Below are 12189 nucleotides of genomic sequence, written 5' to 3' on the forward strand. Positions count from 1 at the left end.
TGCTTTACAGATATTTAAGATTAGAACTGGGTGGAAACTGGAGTTTTTTACATATTTTTTTTTTTCCCCAAATGTTTGCTGCAAAATTATCTGACAAACAAAAATATATAATCTTGAGCAAAATCTGCTCCAGACTAAATCATTGTTGGATTGGAGCCTTTCTCACTGAAATATTGAAAACTTTCTATTTAAATCAAGTAGCTGCTGCATAAGAATGTGTAAATCCAACCTTCAGTAAGATAATGTTGTGTACATTTATATAATGCTAGCGATAGTTAGGACAATTTGCCAAGGTTAATAACTATATAGGCAGAGCTGTGATACCAGCTGCTAGAGAAAGAGAACTGGAAAAGCTTCACTTCTTCTTTGGTTGTTAAAACTTGAAATCTTCCATAAGACCCTTGCATGGTCCAAAGTAAAGAATGATTAGGTCAGGCAAAATGATAACCAAATGTGGCTGGTTTCTAGCATCCACGATTAGTTCTTTCTGTCTAGCCTAATCCCCTTTCAACTACACTAAAAGGAAATTGTTGGTATGTAACAAAACTGACAAATCCATACTGTGTGCCTTCAGCCAAATATTGCTGAGTTTTAAGTGTGATACCCATAATGGTCACAGAAACAAGTGAGAAAGACAGGAAGAACAAGCAGAGTCCAGCAATTGCCACACTGTTGCATGGAAAACTGGGGTCATTTGGCTCATAGGACTGCTGTTTGTCCGCTGTTACATGAGTCATGAAGCAAGGCAGCACAAGAACATCATACTGGCCTGTTTAATGCAAAAGAGAAAGGAAGAAACATATAATAACCACATGTATAGTGATTCCTGCTGATCAGTGACTTTCCCTGAAATTGGGACAGTTGCATTTTAATTGACTTTTTTCCCCTACAGCATTGCATTGGGAAATCAACTCTGATATACTTGTAGCAAGGTAGAAAACAGTTGAACTCATGTCAGATTTCTGTGGAGATCAGATGGTATTTATTTGCTGTCGTGCTCTCTTGGGCTAGATTCAAACTCAGGTTCTACAGATTACAGGGAAAATCTTTGGAGCCTCAGATGGATTTTATGCTGACTAAATTTAGAAATATTAGCAATTAAACCTGAAGCTGGGTTCCTTTTTCTTGGCATTCCTATGAAATGTTGCATTAAAGAGAGAACAGGGTGAAAATAAGAGCTGGTGGACTGAGAAGGATAAAAGATTCATGAATATTTCTGCTAATAAAAAGTGCTGAGCTTGGCCTATTTGATTCATGGGGTCATATTATGCATTATTTTTGAGTATTCAGATGACCTTCAGGAATTTGTAAAGCTTTCATAAAAGTAGAGAATTCATTGATATTTTAACTGAAAGTATGCTTTTAAAGAGCACCTATCATGTTCAGACACAACTTAATTCCAATTCTAGAGAAAATGTTGTTCCATGTAGTACTAAAAACATAGGCTGTATTAATGGATTAGATACATTTCTTTGTTCTTTCCTAAGAGAAAGTGCAGCCACTTCATTTGTTTTTTGATGATATTCACTATTTATTATCCACAATTTATTAAAAAAAAATTAGTTGTAGGCATCCAAGCAGAAGGCAGAAGCAATACCATAGAGCTGGGTAGGCAGCCACATCACTGACTCAACTAATAACCACAGCCAAAATGGTTTTGAATGCCCCATCACCTGCATATTATTTCTGCCAAATTTTCATGAGTATTTCTGAATAACAAAAGCAGTAGTAGAAAATCAGACTCTGTTTTCAAGCTGTTGTGCAGTAAAAATAAAAAGGGAAAAAAATAATCACAATATTACTGGGAAAAAAAAAAAAAAAGAATGCAAGAAGGGGAAATCCCAGCCTAGTTGCTTGTCATGCAACTTCATGAAATACTTTTACTGTTTTCAGGTCCTCTGGAAAATGCAAGCCCTGAACAAAACCCAGCCCTGTCAAGCAAACTGCTTCCTAACTGCAAGCATGGTGACCATTCCTGCAAACAAAGGGAGAAGAAAATATGTAAATTTAAACAAATTCACACTTCTTTTTCTTCAGAAAAAAAAAGCTTTCATGTTATTTGAAATAGCCAGACTGCTAGAGTAATGTTCTTACATATAAATGGAAATCCTTTTTGATATTTACACTACTGATTTCTGCACTTTCTTTAATCTCTGCTTTCAAATTAATAGACAATAACATCAGATTCCTTCCTTGGCTCACTCAGCACTTGTGCATATTTACCCAAGTGTCTAGAGTGGAGATTGTACACATATCTCTAATCCACCTGCCTATGTTAGTTAAAAGCCCAGATAAAATCAGCAGCACTTAAATCTTAACCTTTTAAGTCTGAAATGTTTTTAAAGTCTGGGCTCATGGCAACTCCACTGGAGAAGGGGGGAGAGGTGGAAGTTGAATGTAAAACATTTCACAGCTTGAACTATTGTTTCTTTCCAGGGCAAACTGAGCTCAGGAGTCCCACAAGAGTGTTACTCTGAGAACATTAGTGGTGCTGACCAGCTCATAAAGCTTGCCGTCGTGTTGAGTGCTCCTAGCCTCCGAGAGTCAACTTCATTTTCCGTCCTGGCAATATACTGCTCCCGAAAACCTTAGCAAGCAAAAGAGAAGCAGAGGGAGAGCGAGCTGTGATATCTGGCGCTCTCCATCCCTGTTTTTGCCTTTTGTTTCAGTGTTTGGCTCCGGACCCTGTAGAGGCCACTGAGTGATTTAACACCTGGATGGCCCCAGGACAGCATTGCTGCTCTAACAGCATGTTGTGCTCCCTTCTTCCTTAAACAGTGTCAAGTCTCTTGTTGGCTTCCCTTAGGAGCCGGGCCTGGGCGAACAGATGCACCTATTCCTTGGAGAATGAATAGTTTGTTTATGTAGAAGAGATGAATGGGGCAGTAAGGCCAGCTAGGTCAGTTATTTAGCATGAAAAAAGCCATCAGGATCGCCCTGCGGTACTGCTCAAGGAAGTGTGGAGCATACAAAGGTGTACATACATCCTCCAAGCCAGTCCTCCTCGGGGAGCACTTTAATTAGGAAGGAGGGCAAATGACCAGAGAGGCTGTGTGTGGAGGCATGGGGACAGGCAGTGACAAGGCCACACGGCTGTCTGAGCAGAGCACCACGATCTGTGGGTGTCCACTGGGCATTACCTCCACCTGTGACACTTCTCCCCAAGTCCCCTGCTCAGCACCCAAGCATTAAGGTTTATTTTTTTATTGTTTTTTCTTGTTTACTCCCAAGCTGATACTGGGGGAAAGGGCTAGCTGGGAACAAGGATGGGGAAAGTATGTGTGCATCTTTCTTTTTGCCCGTCTCTTTTTCTCTCAATCTACCCTCAACAAGGGTGCCTATAGAATATAGCATAATGCTGTATTGTTTGGTTAGGGATTTAATTTCACTCCATCACAAGCTACCATCGGAGCCCCTGTCATTGCAATTTGTCACACTTTTTTGTGCGCTATATCTCACTGAAGTCACATCTCCTCCTCAGCCCGTTGCATAATCTCCTGGTCTGGAACAAAGCTCTCCAACATAATGAAAGAGGTGAAATCAGGAAAGGGAAAGTCAACGGTGACCGTTATCACTATAGAGCTTGCTCCCACTGGCTCTGCAGGTTCAGTCACACCACGCAAAGCAGAGTAAGAAGGACATGCTGTGTATGTTTTTTTTTTTTTTTTTTTTTTTAAGCCTGTTTATTGAACCTGCTGGCAACACCATTGGCTGCTGAGATATGTAATCCTATTCCCTCCTGCAGACCACCAGCCATAAAGAGGCTGCGGGATGTCCCAGTGACCCACCAGGGAGTTGAGAGCCTCCAAAATAGATATCACAGGGAAAGAAGTGGAGAAATCAGTTTGCTTTAAAAGAAAGGGTTGACTCATGTCTCAGCCTAAACCTACAATAACGTGGTGCTTAGGAAAAATACCCTAAACAGAAAGAAGATAGAATAGGTGCACTTTAAAGGAAAAATGAACATCTGCTAAAATAAGCAGGATTATGTTTTCTATAGGAGAGTGGTCAAGGACTCTGTTATGTGTTCAAGGCTAAATTTCAAGATGTAAACTGACTGCTTAGAGTTCGGGGAGGGAAGGGGAGGGGAATCATATGGTGGTTCATGAGGCTGCCCATGTGCTCAGGGCTCCACACCTTGCTGCGCTGCTCCAGCCAGGACTTCAGGGTTTGCCCTGCATTTCTCCTGGAGCCCTACAACAACGTCTTAATGTTCTTGCTTGATGATTAAATTAGAAACTTTGATTTGTTTGTGATTCACTTACCATGGCATCAACAAGGGCATGTTGATGCTGAAAAGGCAATGAAAGTAGAGAAATCAGCTTCATAAATTCTTTTGTGGACTTTTCATATCCTGTGGAGGGGTAGGGAGCGGCCTGAGACAGATAGCTAACTCACAGGACAATACTATTTTTGTTCTTCATTCGCATTGTTGCAACTCTGCCTGCTCAGAACTTGTGAAAAAATCTGTCCGCTCTTCCTCCATGGCTGATTTATCGATGTGGGCTCCCAGGTTTGAACTATCTGGGAAAACACTTTACCAGGCTCACAAGCAAAACACACGGATTTGTGCTTGCAGCTTACCAGATCTGGCAGCAGAATTCTTTAGAAAATGTGTTTGGAGGGTTTCTTAAGAAATGTAAATAATGTCCTCTATAAGGAATTTCAATTTCTCCAAGAGGAACAAAAGAAAAGAAAAATCTGAAACACTAAATGTTTGTGGCCTTGGGTGAACTCTTATATTCTAATTTCTGCTAAAGGCTATTTTATTTTTTTATTTTTTTTTATTTTTTGGTAGAAAAACTGCATTTCATCTGAAAGTTTTCACTAAAAAGTCCCCAATTTTTGATCAGTTCTGAACAGCACCCTTTCACATTAAATAAAGAGAAAGTATAAGGTATTCACAAGACATGTATCAATTTGACATCAGTGTAACATTTCTTAAGTGGCTCATTCAGGAGTGAAGCCCATGACTAACAGGCAAATGGCAGTGAGATACAAGGAAAGATGGTTTTACAAAGGAGAGCAATAAGAAAGGAAAATGTTACACTGTTTGCACCGTGTGTTTTATAAGGAAGATCAGGGTAACAATGAGTCACTATGGAAAGGATTTATTGGGCTATGGAGCTAAAAGTCTGTAAAGATTAAAATTCTGATGGGGTTTGGATGTGGAATTGTTTCTGAGTTTAGTTTTTATCCAGCACACTGTCCAAGTTATTAATCCCCTTGTGTTTTCTAAGCTGGGTAACTCGTTGTCGATATGCTCCCTCGGCCAATTTCAGGCATGCCGGCCCACAGGCTGGTGTAATATTTCTTCAGGCGAATCACTGGGTGGTCTTGTCTTGTCTTGTGAAGAGTGAGAAGCAGATAGCAGGAGACTTTCAAGATTGCTGTTGCAGGCATCAGTCTCTGAGTGGAAAATAATCCACCTGGAAGGACGCTGCCTTTGCAGAGAGGGGCGGCCGGCGCTGCGATCGGGAGATAAGTTACGCTCAGAGATGTTTGCAGTGAAGGTGCAATTTGTCAGTGAGAGGCAGGGCTGGCGATTCAGCTCTCTGGTGTCTGTTAGCATCTGCCACTCGCATCCACTTGCAGCTTCTCTGGAATCGCTGAGCGCTAGAAAGCGGCACACTTCACTGCTGTGCGAGAGCAGGTGACTGGCATCAGCCCTCAGTTAGCCCTCCTGACAAAGCCCAGAGACGTGTTGACTAGCTGCAGAAGGTGTCTAGTGTCCAGCTTTCCTCGGTGATGGCCGTATGATCACTTGCAGCGTAGGACACAAAGGGACCCCAAGTGGGACAACCCCACGTGAAAATACAGTAGGCAGGGAAGCGTGTTGCGATAGTCTTGGCTCCACAGCTGCTATCTACCATGTTTTCCTCACATCGCTGATGGTGAGATGCTCTTGGAGGAAGGAGATATGACTTGAAAGGGAAGCAAAGAGTCCAGTTGGGACAGTTTGTTCCTACAGGCAGCATTTACCTCCTGTGAATGCTGTCAGAGAAGGCAAGATGCCAGTGGACAATACTGCCTGCAGGGAGGAGCAGGGAGCTGGGGCTTTGCATGTGGCTGTGTGGAAGCCAGCAGAGTCCCTCCGTGCTAATCCCTTGGTGTCTCTGAATTGCTGAGGAGACTGATCGCAGGTCTTGCCCTTGAGTACAAGTGCTCCAGGTCAGATTCACTGTAGCTGGAGGTTTTTGCAAGTATGTTTCCCACTGGTGCGTTGTACACCAGGAGGCAATATCTTGTTTCCTGGAGAAGAACTTGATATTATCACTAAGAAGAAGATTTAACAGAGGAATCTGGTGAACTTGTCACCGCCCTGCATAGTTTCTCTGGTTTTGCTTTTGTTAAAGCAGTTTACATAGGGTAAGGAGATAGGATGGAACTAGGATCCTTTTTGTTTTGTTGTTGTTAAAAACGTTATTACAAAGAAAGGGATCAGAATGTTCACAGCTCAAGCTTGACTTGGATAAGGTTGCCTAGTGTCTGAATTTATCCAAATTATCCATGCTACTGTTAGGACAATGAGTCATGAAATTTACAACACTTCCATTTCTTGTCCCAGCTGGAACTACTACTAGAACATTTTTGTGTGCTGGTCTGGTGTTCTCAGCTCTGGTCCCATCTGGAGTTAGTAAGATGCACCTGAGTGGGAAACACTTAGCTGAACATTTCAAAACAATGAGGCACAACATTAGAGACTGAGACCTAAGGGTTCATGTCGTCAGATCTAGGCTTGAAGAACAATTTTGTGTTTGCTCCAGTAAAGGCAGGTGCTGGACTACTGGGATAGAGGCATCAGAGATGTGTCTGCTGCTTTAGGGCTCAAAGGACAGAGGAAACTTCATTAAGCTTTGTAAGTTGTAAGTTTTAATGGGCACATGCCTAAACACCTTTATTGCTTAACCTTGTTTTTGGTGTGGCTTGTACACAAATTCCATGGATCATCAGCAAAAAATTGGCTGAATAAGTGAAAATATCTTGAATGGAGTTTTGTTTAAAGGACACCCTTCATGAAACAGAGTGAGGAAAACTACTGCCAGTCAGTGTATCTTTGCAATGCCATAATCTGTTGCTATTTGTAGACGTTTTATGTAATGATGAGGATTTACTTGAGATTTTTCTCAGGAGCTTGGCTGGGTCGTAATGGCACTAAATTCCTATCATTGGGTTTTAGAACACAGACTCCCACTCTGCAAGCTGATGTGACCAAGGCAAATCACATATGATCAAGTTTTCTGTAGTTCTTCAGCAAGTTCTTACAAGTGCTTAAGCAGGTTAAGTGCCCAAATCCTATTACTTTAGTTTTGAAAAGCTGGCTTTCAGTCTTTCTAGTACATATGTTCATAGGTATTTATGATCCCAGCTACCTCTGATGATTTCCCCCTCTGTGCCTTCAGCAAAAGACAGAGAATAGCACTACCTTATCTACCAGAGATACTGGGGGGATAAGTACATTAAAGATTCCTCAGAAGTCACTTGTGCTGGTTGATCTCACAGGTGTATTTACATGGCTTGATTCTCTTCCCATGAACTCATTTGAAATAAATAGAAATGCAGTGGTAATAGAGCTGGTGTCACCAAAGAATGATTCTTATAATGTCATACCCTGCTCAGAGGCAGCATGGGTGCAGAACCCAAGTGCCCTTCTTATTTGGAGAGGGCTTGTTTCAGTTAAGCAACAGTTGAGATATGTATAGGATGGAAGCCTTCCTTCCTACTCTGTCGCCGTAGTTATGGGGGCAAAATGGAGCTTTTGCAGAAGTACTTCTAGTTCTATATAGCTACCAGCTAAACTATCAGAATTTACCTGGTATTCATTCCTATTACCTACCCCTTTATTTTTGAGGCAAAATGAGCACAAACACTTTGGTTCAGAAAGATGGAAATTTACACTCCAGCAAATAGCTGAGCGTTAATGACATTCACCCTATATAGAAGCATATATCTTATAGGAAACTGCATTGGTTATGCTTGAGAAATCTTTCTAGGACAGTCATTGCCCTGAGACTTATGCATCTGCATAAAGTCTACTACATTAGAAACTGAACAGAATGGCCCGTCTCTCCCACGGTCTTAAGTTAACACTTTTCCTTTTGTCTGGGGCACCCTTTTCTAAACTTGAAATCCAATTGGCCAACAATTAAAGCCAATTAGCACGTGAGGAAAATAAACCACAGATCCCACTTCTATGTATTTCATGGGCTGTTAGAAAGCCTAGTTAGCTCAAGGCATTAGCATAGTTCAGGATCGGTCGAGGCACACAGCACAGACTAGTTGGCTTAAAGTATTAGAGGACTGCGATAGCGGGCTGGCTGAGCAGCAGTGTTATTCTGGGCTCACAGCTGCCAAACATTCTTGACAGGAGATGAGGCAGATGTCCAAGGACAATCAAAGAGAGAAGAAAGTTTAAGCCAACGTTTGCCTATCTCATATTCTCTACTTGATCCTCTCCTCAAAGACAAGGCACAGCTGTTGCACTTCAAGGTCTATCTGGCTGAACCCAGCAGCTCCTCCTTTTCCCCCTCCTGGCCTGCCTGAGCTTTCTCTGTGTTGGACTTTGGCAACCTACCAGACCTCATTAACTCCTAACAGGACGATTCGTGACGCTAAATGGGTCTTATTTAATCTTTTTGCATGTGTGTGAGTATCTGAGGACAATTCTGCTGCATACTAATTGCATGAAAATGTGGCGGATTATAGTTATGTGAGCATTGCCCACCAGTCTACAAGGGATCACCCCAGGCCACAAGAACAAGCACTGTAACATTAACAAGGTGATTTTTCACAGCTGCGATGGCAAAGGTGATACAAAAACAGCAGACAAAAGTGTTTCACAGACAAAGGCATCAAGAGGCTCGGTCATTTTGCTCTCACTGATGAATAAAAATACAAGAACTGTTGTGATAATGAACACGGTGAATGATGGCAGGTGTATTAGTAAGAACAGAAGTGCCATATCTATAGCTCCCAGCCCTACACAACAATTTATCCCACTCGCAGCCTGCTCTCTGCAGCCCTGTTTTCTGCCTGATGTTTGGATTTGGGTACAGACTGAGCGGTAGGCCAGATTTTGTGATACTCATGTCAACTCCTTCTGCTTTCCTTTTTCTGAGTTCCACAGCAACTCCTCTCACACAACAAGCATGGGGCAAGTGTCTACTATGTGGCCATATGAGATGGGGATGTCTCAAACTTAATCCCATAATAGCCAGGTGATAAAGGAAGGACCAGGCTAAATAGCTTTCAAATGTCTTCTACTTAAAGAAATATATTGCACTCTAGGACCCCCCAAATTGAATGTCACTGACCTACAGGAACAGGCTGGGACACAAGAAACTTGGGCTCTGCCTCTCCTTAGCCTTCAGCAAATCATTTACTTTCTCATGGTTTATCCTGGGCCAGTGCATGGGAATAATAACAGTTAGCTGTGTTTCGAAAGCACTGTGAGACTGTCAGAGGAAAGGAATTGGCTAACTTCAAAGTAGTGCTATTATTAACTGCATACAGAGCTGTGGAAAAGATGTAACTGGCCAGTTTAATTCAAGTAGCCAGCTGAGTTTCCTGGGCCAAAAATATGGGGAGTTTGTTTTAGATTTTCCAAATGAGAAACAAAGCGTGTTTCTCAAAGACAGATACCTTCATGCTTTACGTTTTTTGAATTTTTTACATATGGAGAATTTTTGCACAGGCAGAGTAGCAACCATGTGCAAATAGCAGCTGAGATTTGGGCATGTGTTATTTTGTTCCCCAAAGTACGTCTGCAATGAGTCTGAATGAGCAATCCTACAATAACAAATGTTTCTAAGTCTATAATGGAGCAATTCTCCCTGTCCCTCAAATGCAGTAAAGAATCTCAATTCTGGACATCCAGCAGTTTCAGAAAACATGTGTTACTTACCTATTATTCACTGTACTTAGCGTTATTCTGCCCTTTACACATTGATTTGTTTCATTCATCCTTTATAGTCTGTTTTCAGCATTAGGAACCATACCTGCAGGCACGCAGCAGACGCACTGAGGCCACCACATGCTGGAAGCTTAGAAGTGCTGTTGCGATACATCCCAGCAATATAATAACTCCTCGCCATGAGCTGCAGGCACATGGCTGCGATGGTTGAATCACGGTGGCTGGAGGAGCTACCACCCAACAGCTGAGCCACAGCAGCCGTGCACACTTTCTTAAAGCACCACCTCTTGTGAGCTAACGCATTTTCTTTGACCATGAAAGCAGTTCCCACGCCTCATCTGGCAGGCAGTAACTGGTTAAACTGTGGTAAATGGATCACTTTCAATTGTGTGACTATATCCATAACATAATCTGGGATTTCAAAGGAGCCTTGGGCAATCAGCATCTCCCACTGCTTTATAGTGGGCTTTGCATGTCTCCGTCCCTTAGGATTTTGGTTATAATTCCTAGAATAAAATAATGTCAAAAACTATTTTGACTGTCCCCTAAATGTAATAAAAATATATCCCTGAAGAGTCATCAGTGCCCGGTCTCTGTGTGCCAAATTTAATTTTCTGTGTTGGGAGGAGGGGAATGAAAACAAACAACCCCTTAAACAATGACATTGGGATCTGAATGTGCTGTGCCTCCCAAGCCATCCAAAATCAAACACAAAAGGATGCAAAGCATTCCCAAATGCCTTCCCTTCACTTCTCTTCTCACAGCAACTCTGATGGACTAAAGCCTTTGGCTGAGAACAAGCTCATGACCGCAGCAGTAATTCAGCCACTCTTTCTCTCTCCAGCAGCCCCTTTCTGTCTGCCTCCAACCTCTATGCTTGCAGCAGTTTGAATTTTTGGTGGCTGGATGTCCTCGAGAGAGCATCTTCTGCCTCTTTAGCATGGAGCTGGTGGGCTATTTTGAGCACATCATGAATTCAATGGACAAATAGGAGGGAGCCTGTGTGAAGAAAGCCCCTGTTTGTCACTTTTTGGGTGCCAGGGAGTGCTGCAGTTTGCCGTGATACAGCAGAGAGGATGTTGGATATTGGTGCAACCCACCCAGGAGGCATCTGGTGCTTCTGCATGCTCAGAGTCTCAGGAAAAAAAAAATGCATTGGGAAACATCATGAATCCAGGGCTTGATGGAAGCAATGTGCATGCAACCTTGCCAGACAGGCTGGAGGAATTGGGGTGCAACATTTGTGCTCGACTTTCAGCTGGCCAAGGGAAGGCAAGCTTCACAGTTACTGCCACACTCTGTTCAAGGTGAGGGGGGATTTGGCAGCTGAAGCCCCATCCTCTCACCCTCATTAAAAACCCCATTCATTACATGTGATTTAGTGCTATGAGACACATTAGAAAGCAGGCTCTAACTAGCACTTGAAAAGTTACTTTGGTCTATGCTGAAGATATTTAGGTACCTAAGCTGCTTAGGATAGATTTTTCAAAAATGCCAGGATGATTCATTCCTATTAATTTCAATAAGAGGCAGTTAAATGGTGCATTTATTTGTCAGTGCCTAACTGCTTAAAAATTGGATGGTGCTGATTGCAAAGATTTAGGAGCCCTGGCTCCTCACTGGAGCCAAAATCCTGCAAAGCAACCATCATTTTTTGCTATCCAAAACTCCCTGCATTTTTGGGGTCATTTCCTGTGTCTATCCAGGTCTGTGCTCTCTTACTGCTGTTTCCACTTTAAAGGCGGCTGTATTTCAGTGCCTGGGGAGGGATTGGCTGCACACATATGGCCAGACCACACTTAAGGCCTTTAAAATGTATAAGAAAGGGTGAAGCTGAAGTCACCCTGCAGCTTGACGCCCACCATCCCTGGACACAGCTGTGAATCCCCATTAGTCTTTGCAGCATAAGGGTCATGCGAAGGCGTGCTGGTTTTGGTGACGTGCAGTTTGAAGAAGTAAACATGAAATACTGCCTCTTTTTACACTCTGACTGAGTTTCTGGAGTTACACGAATTGCTATATATTGTTATATATTTCCTGGTGCTTCTGAGGCTGTGATTTCAGGGCACAAGCAGACATCTAGCGTGCAGGGACGGCACTAGAAAGGGCAGAGCTCTGCATGCTTCACGTGGCAAAACGGAAAGGATGGAAAGCAATCTCGGCAGGAAAGCAGAGGTTTTGGGCTATGGCTGTCTCTCTAGAGAGTGTCCCAGGGCTGGCAGCCAGCAGCCGGGTGGCAGGCTGTCTCAGGTGTCTCTCTGCTCTGCAGAGACCAC

At 42.7% G+C, this 12189-nt stretch overlaps 1 long non-coding RNA gene across 1 annotated transcript; it reads left to right on the forward strand.

Moving 5' to 3' along the window:
- The first annotated feature begins 1890 nt into the window (after positions 1-1890).
- Positions 1891-9832, forward strand: LOC137863229 (uncharacterized). Its single transcript, XR_011100755.1, has 2 exons — positions 1891-2001; positions 2437-9832. It is a non-coding gene; the product is annotated as an uncharacterized lncRNA (long non-coding RNA).
- The last annotated feature ends 2357 nt before the right edge of the window (positions 9833-12189 follow it).

This window comes from Anas acuta, chromosome 12, assembly GCF_963932015.1.
Source record: "Anas acuta chromosome 12, bAnaAcu1.1, whole genome shotgun sequence".
NCBI lineage: Eukaryota > Metazoa > Chordata > Aves > Anseriformes > Anatidae > Anas > Anas acuta.